This window comes from Medicago sativa, chromosome 5 (genome assembly GCF_051527215.1).
Source record: "Medicago sativa cultivar Bolivia chromosome 5, Bolivia_mono, whole genome shotgun sequence".
In the NCBI taxonomy this organism is placed as follows: Eukaryota; Viridiplantae; Streptophyta; class Magnoliopsida; order Fabales; family Fabaceae; genus Medicago; species Medicago sativa.
In genome coordinates, this window is record NC_140753.1 from 17,469,891 (window position 1) to 17,481,934 (window position 12,044).

At 37.5% G+C, this 12,044-nt stretch overlaps 3 long non-coding RNA genes across 4 annotated transcripts; all 3 read left to right on the forward strand.

The window, feature by feature from the left end:
* Positions 1-334: 334 nt before the first annotated feature.
* Positions 335-2,768, forward strand: LOC146920644 (uncharacterized). The gene is made up of 2 exons (XR_015010728.1): positions 335-882; positions 2,583-2,768. It is a non-coding gene; the product is annotated as an uncharacterized LOC146920644 (long non-coding RNA).
* Positions 2,769-6,497: 3,729 nt separating this feature from the next.
* LOC146920645 (uncharacterized) lies at positions 6,498-11,666 on the forward strand. The gene is made up of 2 exons (XR_015011858.1): positions 6,498-6,862; positions 11,481-11,666. It is a non-coding gene; the product is annotated as an uncharacterized LOC146920645 (long non-coding RNA).
* On the forward strand, positions 8,324-11,217 carry LOC146920646 (uncharacterized). 2 transcript variants are annotated; one of them, XR_015011857.1, is made up of 5 exons: positions 8,324-8,899; positions 9,002-9,075; positions 9,361-9,467; positions 9,553-9,695; positions 11,018-11,217. It is a non-coding gene; the product is annotated as an uncharacterized LOC146920646 (long non-coding RNA). The 2 variants fall into 2 exon arrangements; XR_015011856.1 differs by having other exon boundaries at positions 8,337-8,899; positions 9,382-9,467.
* Positions 11,667-12,044: the final 378 nt, after the last annotated feature.

The following is a 12,044-nucleotide window of genomic DNA, read 5'->3' on the forward strand; positions in this document are numbered from 1 at the left end:
GGACTACATGGTTGAAGGAAGGCTTATAAGAATTGTTAGGTACTACCCATATCAACAAGATGCATCTTCTTTTCGGGAGCTCAATCCATAGGAACTCCACAGTTAAGCGTGCTTGGCTTGGAGTAGTACTAGGATGGGTGACCTACCGGGAAGTTTCCCGGTAAGCATGTGAGTGAGGACAAAGCATGCTGAAAAGACTCGTGTTGGTTTGTGGGGTTAGTCGGCAGTCCTGTAAGCAGTCTGGGATGTTACACTTGGATGTAACATCCCGCTCATCAGCTTAAGGAACTTTATCTGTTAAATGTATCAGAGGACTTAGGTTCATGGAAAGTAAGTTAATGGAAATATTTATTATGCTATGTCAGCTTAATACGAGTTAAGTATCAGAGACGGATGTAGCATGTTTGAGGCAAGGGCAATTTGGTAATTGCGCGGGAAAAGGATATTTATTTGGAAAGGCACCAAAATATCTCACAATTTCTATCCTTTTATCTCTCTAAGTTTGGGAAAACAATTTTCTCTCCCTCCTCTCTCCATTCTCACGCTCTCTTCCTCTCTTTTCTTCACCAATCCATTCCAAAACTTCTTCCTCTTCATGATCAAGCTTATGTTATGGTACTTCCAAGATCAAGGAACAAATAGAAGCTCTATTTGAGCTTGTTCTTCCACTCTATCCTCATAAGGGAAGAAATCATGAGATTAGGGTTTTGGTTGAAGGAAGCTTGGGTTGGATTAGAGATAAGCTAGCAAGATCATGATGCTTTGGATTGCATGAAAACAGCAAGTTTGAGATGGGTTGAATAAAGGAAGCAAGTGAATCAAGGGCTAGAGTTTTGGATTGTTTGAGCTTGGGACATGATGATGCTTCAAGAATCTTGTTAGGTGAGTTCTTAGATAGTTTCTCCTACCTTTGGGTTGTGCAATTCTTGTGAGAAAACATGATTTGTATTAGTATGTAAGTTAGGGTTTTAGTACCCCTTTTGCCATTAATCATTGAAATTATGTTGTTGTTGTCATGTAAATGTTCTAAGCTGTTTTCTATGTATTCTGGGTGTCTTGTGTGCATTGGAAACTCAATTTTGAGGTTTAGAGGTCAAAATTACGAATTCTGCAGGTCTGGTACTGAAGAACCTCGCTTAAGCGAGATGAATCTCGCTCAAGCGAGATTTTGGCAGAACTAAATTAAAATCTCGCTTGGAATCTCGCTCAAGCAAGAAATCTCGCTTGCAATCTCGCTCAAGCGAGATGAATCTCGCTCAAGCGAGATTTGACAGCACAGCACTTTTTACAAGAAAATTCATGAAATGTAGTGGTTTTGACCAAGCTTTTCCCTGCAGTCTCTTATAACTTTAAAAACCCCTCAAAGTCAAGTTATCATTGCACAATACACCTAAGGATATTGGTAAAGAAATGCATGAACAACATCAAGAATTTCAATGACGAATAGCACATGAGATGTTATGATATGCAATATGTCCGGGTAGTGATGAACTAAGAAAGGGAATGAACGTAGAGCCTCGACATAGCTTGTCGAGAACTAGAAGTTAAGCACGAACCTTATGTAGGTTAAGACGCGAAGTGTAATCTCTTCGCACATGAGCTAGAATAACTTAGCTAGTACGTAAGTTGTGGATTGATAAGTTATTTCGCTCCACCATGTTAAGTATGAATAAGTATAGGTTACCGATAATCGGATCGATCAAGGTTCCGAGGTAAACATGTATGTATGATTATGTTTAACTTATATGCACGACAAGACCATGATTAATATGTGTAGGTGACATGTCTCTTGCTATCCACATCAGGGGGATACAAGGGGTTCTCATAATGAGAACGATTTAAGCCGTAAGGGACCCGCATGTCACTGAGTAAACAAGACGTAGGTGCTCGTGTCTCTTGTTATCCACGCCAGGGGGATACGGGAGGTTCTCGACCTAAGGGGAACGGTTTAAGCCGCAAGGGACCCGCACGACACCGAGGGAGTCCGATGTACGTACATCAGTCATGTATGGGATTGTACTCGGGGTTACTCCACCCGGGACTTTCTGTAAAATGAACTCAGATAATAATTGTTTGTTCAACGCTAACTTAATGAATGAACTTAGATACGTTTATGTACGATATGATTATGTTATGTTTATGCAAGAATGATTACATATGTGATCAAGTTAAGAGCATCAGATGCTAAGACAAGAGCAAGTTATGTATAGATTAAGTAAAGATCATGATACCGATGACGATCTTAGGTTCCCCTGACCGTCCGGTTTAGAATCGTGCCATGATTATGTTATGTTAGGGCCTCGATACGTAGAGCGTATTCTTGGCAATGCGGTCCTAGACTCCCCCTCAACCGCCATGACACGTATAGGAAGTGAAGCCTATAACAAGTTAAGATAAAACTATGACGGCTCTAGTATGCACTACCGTCTAAGTATGCAAGTCCCCACACACGTATAATCAACCGACAGGTTGTAATGTAGACACGTGGTGACCGTAGGTTTCCCCTCGAGGTTGCCTATAGCCTAGGATTTAGGGGAACTCACTGAGACATTATGTCTCATCCCAATCCTTATTTGTTTCAGATAAGCAGGATGTTTATGCATGTTCGGAGCCGGATGGATACTACTTCAAGGGTTCGTTCGTGAAGCTGCAGGATGTTATGGACTTCAAGGATGTATTTTTACGTATGGATGAGTTGTATTGTATTATTATTTATACGAACGGAACTTGATGTAAATATTATTCATTCGAAGTTTTTAATTGTTGTATATTTTAATGTATCCAGTACTAATATTAACGCACGTGCCAGACTTTCTAGATACGTCTGGTATGGGTGTTACAATTGGTATCAGAGCAGGTCGATTCAGACTGTGCCTTGGGTCATTAAATTACAACAAAGGAAGTGGGACCATTGGGTTCCAGGTAAATGTTCTAGTTGTTGATGTTAGTTGAGCCTGATCAACTCAATTTAACATTCGATGATTGGAATGGATGCCTGAGAGCTGAATAGGACCCAGGAGGAACGAAGTATGTGATGAAGAAGTTTTATCGTGCCAAAAGGTGGCCGGTGAACTAATCAGGTACAAGTGTGAATCCTCTGGGAATGTAAGGCATGTTAAGAAGGGACGTTCCGACAATGTCGGGTAAGACATTGATTTCCGACGTGCCAAGAATTGTATCGAAAAAGGTTGATGCTGCCATGCATATGTTATAGAATATTTTACGACGATAGGAATGAATGATGTGCATTTTGTACTTGAGAATAAGAGTTTTATGCAACAAATGTTTTCTGAAAAATACTGTTGGAGAAGCTCACCAATAGTAAGCCTGGGACGAAATTTTTCCGTTTTTTGTGAAACCTACTAGTTCGATCCTATGGTTTGCAATGACTATTGGGGAGATGTCTTCACAATAAATTTCACGTGACGAAAATCTTTTAAGACATCAAGTAATGAATGCATATCACCTCCTACAATTTCTAAGGAAAAGGACGTGGACAACCATCAACGAAAATGATACGGTTTAAGGTATTTTTGGAAGTTAATGTGTTGATGTGTCAAGAACAAGCCAAGATCAAGAGTATAGAAGTTCCTGCATTTAGAAGGAAAGTCACCAATGTTTATGCATGAGGTATGATGTAAGAATTAAAGCGGTGCAGAGTTATGAGAAAATCACAAGATTCATCGATTATGTGGAATTATGACGTATCGCTCGAACCTATGTTTTGCTTAATATACTTGCTAGGCTCGATATGATGTTGAAATATAAAGTAAATAATTTAGAAATATTTACGCGTATGGGTCGTTGAAGTTGATATTTTGAAAATTCACGAGATTTTCTAGGAACCGGTTTGCTATGATACTCGTAGAGCGAGCTGGACTTATTATAATCTAGAATTGATGACACGTATGTGCTATCAACTCGTTCTATGAATTTAGAGCAACGATCGGGGCCAAAACTCAATATATTTATAAAGTAGAAAATTATCAACGTCAATGACTTGTGCGCTAGTTTACGAAGTTTTCTTTAAAAAATAAAAAAAAAAATTAATGAGCAAGCATTGGTATGATTAAGCAAAATATAGTCCGCGAGAATGCGAAGGTACAAAGATTAAATGTTCAAGAAAGTTATGTTCAAGTGCTAGATGGGTTGTTAATGGAAATTGAGTTTGCCCGAAAATAAGTTCAGATATGATATGTATGGTAACTGCAACCAGCAAGAAAGTAAGGTTACCCCCGAGTCAAGTATTATAAGAATAAGATAAACCATCATGAGTTTTGGATTCACAAGACAAGTGTAAGGTTGTGATGTTGGTTACAACATGGAAGATCTTGAGAACAGTTCAAGAAGTTAGTATTCAAGTGGTAATTAGGAATATGAAGTCTCAGTCTCTCTAACGGATTAGAGTAATGGTTTAAACCAACCGGTGGGAATCAGAGTAGCGCCATGGAAGCTAATCGTTAATTATGAAACATGGAAATTTTAGTATGTATGAATTTTAGTGAAGAATGTTCGGTTGGTAATGCAAGTTTAACAGAAGCATCATAAGATAAGTGAGGAGTTCTTGATGTGATAAGTAAGTATGAATGTTTATATAGATAGCATTGGCCAAGGTAAAAGTTTTAAGTATGTGCCATCACTTAAGTAAGATGAAAATGACAAGAATTGCCTTGTATGAATTGGTCAGGATGCGCGAAAGATGATAATGGGAAGTATGTAAGGTTCAGAAGGTTACATTTCGTGACTCAAGTAAAGAATCAAGGCATCAAGAATGGTGACCGGTTTCGGAAAAGGTAGTAACGCTCAAGCGATAACCGAATGAGTTAATGTGGAGAATCAAGTTAGTGTTCCGAAGAAGAGGAATAAGTTTATGTTAAGAGGTTCAAGGATTGTTTACGGATATGTAAGCGGTATGGCAAGTATGTATAACGGTTGAATAAGGGAAGAATTTATCTTCGAAGTTAAGTATGTTATCATGAAAGGAGATGCAACTCTCGAGTTGTGCAATGAGAATCATACTCTCGTATGCAATACTTGTTGAGTGAAAACGATACTTGTTAAGACATGTTAAGTCATGATTTTAGAACTTTTAAAAGTTAAGATTGGTATTATGGAACTTGGGAACGATGCTTATTTTAAACTCATGGAATTATACATTTTCGAAACTGATGAGATACGTCGTAAGTGAACTCACTTAAGACGTACCAACTTCAGGACCAACTTGTCGTGGACAAGTTTAGGGCGAGTTGTTAAATCTTTTTCAAATATAGAAACTCGTCCGATGGTTCTGTGGTGCTATTACAAATTCAGTTTTGGGAATGATAAAATATTTTAGTCATGTATATATATATATTCGTTCCAAGAACCTGAATACCAGAGCTTAAGGAAATTTCTTCAAGAAAGATTCTAGAACACGTATCGTTATCATTTAGCAAGAGATGGCACTTGAAAGTATGTACATGTTATGAAACGACAATGTTCGTATGAAGCCAATATCATGTGGGATACACGGAATTGTGTTAAGAGTGTACGATGTAAGTGCAAGTGGAATTACTAGTAAGTTTCACGAGTATGTGAACCATAATATTGGTTAATGGATTGTCAGATGAAGTGGTGAGTTGATTTCACTTTTTCATGTCAAGCTATATGAGTTACCCATTAATTCGGGTGTGATAAGATGCAATGGAATTGTGATGAAATCAGAAGATTTCCTAAGGCTCTGAAAAGAGATAAGAGATTCATGGAATCATTTACATGAGTAATACAAGTAAGAACCATGTGCCTCAAGGTATAGTAAGATTATGTATTCATGATAAGATGTATGTATGAAATATGTTTTAAAGTTACAAGTAAGCACTGCAGGGCAAACCTGGTTTCCGTATGATCCCAGTTAAAAGGCAAATCCTGAGTGTTCATGTTTATAAAAAGATACCTATATGAATGGTTTATGTTAAGTGGGTAAGATACGAGTCCGAGACAATAAGTCTGTGTGTAGCAAGGTAAGTTCTGAATCATGATATGATAAGAAAACTCTAAGTTTGGGTAATATTAAAATCAAGAAGGTTATGTTCAGTTGCATATGGGTTAAGAAACAAGATGAGGACATAATACGACGAACTCTATGAGTAAGTCTGAATAGAGTATGTATGGCTCAGACCAAAGATGGTAAGTTTCTGTCATGATGATTGGTAGTCGATCTCTAAAATTTCGAGGACGAAATTTCTTTAAGGGGGGTAGAATGTAACATCCCGCTCATCAGCTTAAGGAACTTTATCTGTTAAATGTATCAGAGGACTTAGGTTCATGGAAAGTAAGTTAATGGAAATATTTATTATGCTATGTCAGCTTAATACGAGTTAAGTATCAGAGACGGATGTAGCATGTTTGAGGCAAGGGCAATTTGGTAATTGCGCGGGAAAAGGATATTTATTTGGAAAGGCACCAAAATATCTCACAATTTTTATCCTTTTATCTCTCTAAGTTTGGGAAAACAATTTTCTCTCCCTCCTCTCTCCATTCTCACGCTCTCTTCCTCTCTTTTCTTCACCAATCCATTCCAAAACTTCTTCCTCTTCATGATCAAGCTTATGTTATGGTACTTCCAAGATCAAGGAACAAATAGAAGCTCTATTTGAGCTTGTTCTTCCACTCTATCCTCATAAGGGAAGAAATCATGAGATTAGGGTTTTGGTTGAAGGAAGCTTGGGTTGGATTAGAGATAAGCTAGCAAGATCATGATGCTTTGGATTGCATGAAAACAGCAAGTTTGAGATGGGTTGAATAAAGGAAGCAAGTGAATCAAGGGCTAGAGTTTTGGATTGTTTGAGCTTGGGACATGATGATGCTTCAAGAATCTTGTTAGGTGAGTTCTTAGATAGTTTCTCCTACCTTTGGGTTGTGCAATTCTTGTGAGAAAACATGATTTGTATTAGTATGTAAGTTAGGGTTTTAGTACCCCTTTTGCCATTAATCATTGAAATTATGTTGTTGTTGTCATGTAAATGTTCTAAGCTGTTTTCTATGTATTCTGGGTGTCTTGTGTGCATTGGAAACTCAATTTTGAGGTTTAGAGGTCAAAATTACGAATTCTGCAGGTCTGGTACTGAAGAACCTCGCTTAAGCGAGATGAATCTCGCTCAAGCGAGATTTTGGCAGAACTAAATTAAAATCTCGCTTGGAATCTCGCTCAAGCAAGAAATTTCGCTTGCAATCTCGCTCAAGCGAGATGAATCTCGCTCAAGCGAGATTTGACAGCACAGCACTTTTTACAAGAAAATTCATGAAATGTAGTGGTTTTGACCAAGCTTTTCCCTGCAGTCTCTTATAACTTTAAAAACCCCTCAAAGTCAAGTTATCATTGCACAATACACCTAAGGATATTGGTAAAGAAATGCATGAACAACATCAAGAATTTCAATGACGAATAGCACATGAGATGTTATGATATGCAATATGTCCGGGTAGTGATGAACTAAGAAAGGGAATGAACGTAGAGCCTCGACATAGCTTGTCGAGAACTAGAAGTTAAGCACGAACCTTATGTAGGTTAAGACGCGAAGTGTAATCTCTTCGCACATGAGCTAGAATAACTTAGCTAGTACGTAAGTTGTGGATTGATAAGTTATTTCGCTCCACCATGTTAAGTATGAATAAGTATAGGTTACCGATAATCGGATCGATCAAGGTTCCGAGGTAAACATGTATGTATGATTATGTTTAACTTATATGCACGACAAGACCATGATTAATATGTGTAGGTGACATGTCTCTTGCTATCCACATCAGGGGGATACAAGGGGTTCTCATAATGAGAACGATTTAAGCCGTAAGGGACCCGCATGTCACTGAGTAAACAAGACGTAGGTGCTCGTGTCTCTTGTTATCCACGCCAGGGGGATACGGGAGGTTCTCGACCTAAGGGGAACGGTTTAAGCCGCAAGGGACCCGCACGACACCGAGGGAGTCCGATGTACGTACATCGGTCATGTATGGGATTGTACTCGGGGTTACTCCACCCGGGACTTTCTGTAAAATGAACTCAGATAATAATTGTTTGTTCAACGCTAACTTAATGAATGAACTTAGATACGTTTATGTACGATATGATTATGTTATGTTTATGCAAGAATGATTACATATGTGATCAAGTTAAGAGCATCAGATGCTAAGACAAGAGCAAGTTATGTATAGATTAAGTAAAGATCATGATACCGATGACGATCTTAGGTTCCCCTGACCGTCCGGTTTAGAATCGTGCCATGATTATGTTATGTTAGGGCCTCGATACGTAGAGCGTATTCTTGGCAATGCGGTCCTAGACTCCCCCTCAACCGCCATGACACGTGTAATATCCCGCAGAATTTTAAATAAATTGTCGTATCAGTTCAACATGTCAGAACATAAATAATTTCTAAAGAGTTGATTATTTATTAAGAAACGGAAAGAAATTCGGTAAAAATCTCACATATTATCCCTACGGACTCGAGAAATTAAATTGTTAAGAATTAACGGAGGGTAATTGTGACTTTTTACTTGAAGGGCATTTTGGTAATCTGGCCATTTGAGATTTTTAAGTAGAAAAACCCACCATTTCTTCTTCATTCTTCTACATCTTTCCATTTATAAAAAAAAAAAAACATTAATCTCTTCTCCTCCCTCTCTCAAATTCGGTTCACCTCACCACCACCATAATCTCTCAATTCTTCACCAAAATTACCATGGAATATGAGTTAATAGAAGTGAGCTAAGCAAGAATCATGGTTCAAAAATTCATACTCCCTCCATTTTCCTCATAACCGCCCCTTTCCCTCTTCTTCTCAAATACTCCAATTTTCTTCCCAATCTCATGGAAATCATTAATTAAGTTGTTTTTGGAGCACCCATGATGGTTAATCACTAAGTAAGTATCAAAACTCTTCCTCCTCTTCCTTTCCCATGGAATTCAATCCACCCACCTTTACCTCTATTGTCTTTTGTTGAATTGTTCATTTAAATGTTTTAGGAATGCAATTATGTTGTGGGTGATTATGGTAGTGACTTATTTGATGTATAAGGAGCTATGGAATCACATTCAAGGTGAGTTAATACTAAGTTGAATTTTTGGAGAAAAGGGTTGAAAAGTAGAAACTTTGGATTTAAGGAATTATTATGGAAAGAGGGGTATAACAACTTTGATGAATTGTTGTTGATGTATTTTGAGTGGTAGTTGATATTGTTATAAGAGGTAATACTAGAAATTCATGATTTTGAGACGAAATTCGTATGATCTTCACTGGCCTGTATATACTGCTGTGTAACCCATAATCGAATAATTATTGGATTTTTGAATTCTCCATTTAATTCCCTTCAGTTTGAATATAGATTTCATGTGTTTTGGATTAGTGATGATCTCGGAAAGTGCATTTGAAGTTGAGTAAATTCTGCTGGATTTTTGGTTACGGGTTTTGGGACATAGCTCCACTAAAACGGTGAGCACTTTCTCTCTGTAACTTGGAATCAAGTGATTTTTAATGCTATGGTTAGCTAACGAAATTACGGACGTTCCGATACCAGTTTCATTGATTTTGGTCCAGTATTGAAGTCTGGAGATGATTTTGAAGTTGGGGGCAGAAGTAGGATTTGTGCTGAACCATGAATATGAGGTGAAGATGCTGAATTGATGCTTATAATTGTTCAAGAGTTTGGAATAAGATGAGGTGAGTTCCTTTAGTTAGAAAACTTCCCTTTGGGTAGTTAAATTATGCCTTTAGAATAATAGAATATGATTTAGTACATTAGTACATAATTTAGTGACAATATGATTAAGATTTATACCCTTGCTAGAGTACTCTAAAATAACTTTTATGTTGATAAATATGATTATGGTAATGTAGAAGTTAGAGGAAAAATATTATGATAAGTTTTACGTGAGAATGAATAAATATGCAATTTCGGCTAACGTTACGTAAAGTGAGAATTGTTTGATTTTATTACTTTATTTCGACTCTTAGCTAATATAAATTATACTTTTAAGGTAATATAATGGTTTGACTTAGCTAAGACTCCAATTCTCATTATTGCCGAATATGTAGCCGAAATTGTATTATGCATATCCTCTAATCATACACTACCATAGTGTATATTTATTTGTGTAAAGTAATGTTTAGAGTAAAATAGCTATTGAACAAATTATTCATGGGTAAATTTCCAATCATTGGAAAGTAGAGAATTCTAAGTATGGAAGTTCGGCTTAATTAGTCGAATTTAATTTATCAGGATATGGGGAAAATTTTATAACCTTTTAGAAATGGCATATGACAACGATATGCCTAGAACCTGAATAGGTTAGTATCAGAAATAATTTCAGAATAAAGACGGAATCACTACGTCTTTATTATCAGTTTCAAGATGTTTTCATTAAAAGAAAATTAGTTAAGATAAGTTATTCCTCTCTATCTCCCCGTCAGTAGTGGAGTTGAGGATTGACTCAGTTATCAGAGAATCAGATCAAGTTATAATATTAAAACATGTTTAAATTGTGGCTTTCGCTATCCCGCCAGTTGGATACGAAAGGTTCCCGCCAGTTGGAACGGGCACTATCCGCGAGGATGACCCCACAATAATCAGAGGAGTCCGGTATCCCCGTCAGTTGGGTTCCCGCCAGTTGGAAATATTTATATATATACCGGTCAGAGTGGAATAAATTCCGGGGTTACTCCACCTGGGTTTATTCCGTAAAATCAACTCAGATAATATTGTTTGTTCAACGCTAACATTTCTAACATAATATGACAGACATTATGATTATAATTATGATTATGAGTTGAGTATTAGTATCAGGATTATATCAGTCTTTTAGACAGCGATCCTAGTTATCCCCCGATCGCTCAGTTATGCATGATAAAACTGCATAAACCCAAAATGGTTGAGTTTAGAGACAAATGGCGATCCTAGGTTCCCTGAGATTGCCTACAGCCTAGGATAGGTGGAACTCACTGAGACATCCCGTCTCACCCCAATCCCTTTTATTTTATTTCAGAGACACAGGTGGATCGCAAGCAGGGCAGTTCGTGATGAAGTAGAAGAAGAAGTTGGACAATTATATTTACTTGTCATTGCATGTATGTTGTACACGTCAGTGGTACTATTTTAAATGTATAGACAAGTAGTTTTATGATATGTTCAGAAGAAATTTTATTATTGTAATTTTAATGTATCCAATGCCAAGTTTAACGAGCATACTAGATATCCTAGGTAATTTCTAGTATGGGTGTTACAACACGTATAGGAAGTGAAGCCTATAACAAGTTAAGATAAAACTATGACGGCTCTAGTATGCACTACCGTCTAAGTATGCAAGTCCCCACACACGTATAATCAACCGTCAGGTTGTAATGTAGACACGTGGTGACCGTAGGTTTCCCCTCGAGGTTGCCTATAGCCTAGGATTTAGGGGAACTCACTGAGACATTATGTCTCATCCCAATCCTTATTTGTTTCAGATAAGCAGGATGTTTATGCATGTTCGGAGCCGGATGGATACTACTTCAAGGGTTCGTTCGTGAAGCTGCAGGATGTTATGGACTTCAAGGATGTATTTTTACGTATGGATGAGTTGTATTGTATTATTATTTATACGAACGGAACTTGATGTAAATATTATTCATTCGAAGTTTTTAATTGTTGTATATTTTAATGTATCCAGTACTAATATTAACGCACGTGCCAGACTTTCTAGATACGTCTGGTATGGGTGTTACACAAAGCAAACATGTCACGCCACCAGGCTGATGCCACACGGCCTCCCCCCCCCTCTGAATTCTCCCTCCCTCCACACCATACCGCGAAGCCAACACTCTAAACCACAAACTATTTCTATCTACCAACAGCCGCCAACACCACCTACCTAACAGCGCTAAATTAAACTCCTTAATTCTCCTTACCCCACAAACTAAAAAAGAAGTTATGGATGCTTATAGAGAATGGATGATTAAACTCAACTAACAAAAATGTTAAAATTGTTAAACCAAATGCCGTGATCAGAATTCAAATTTCAACTTCTTCAT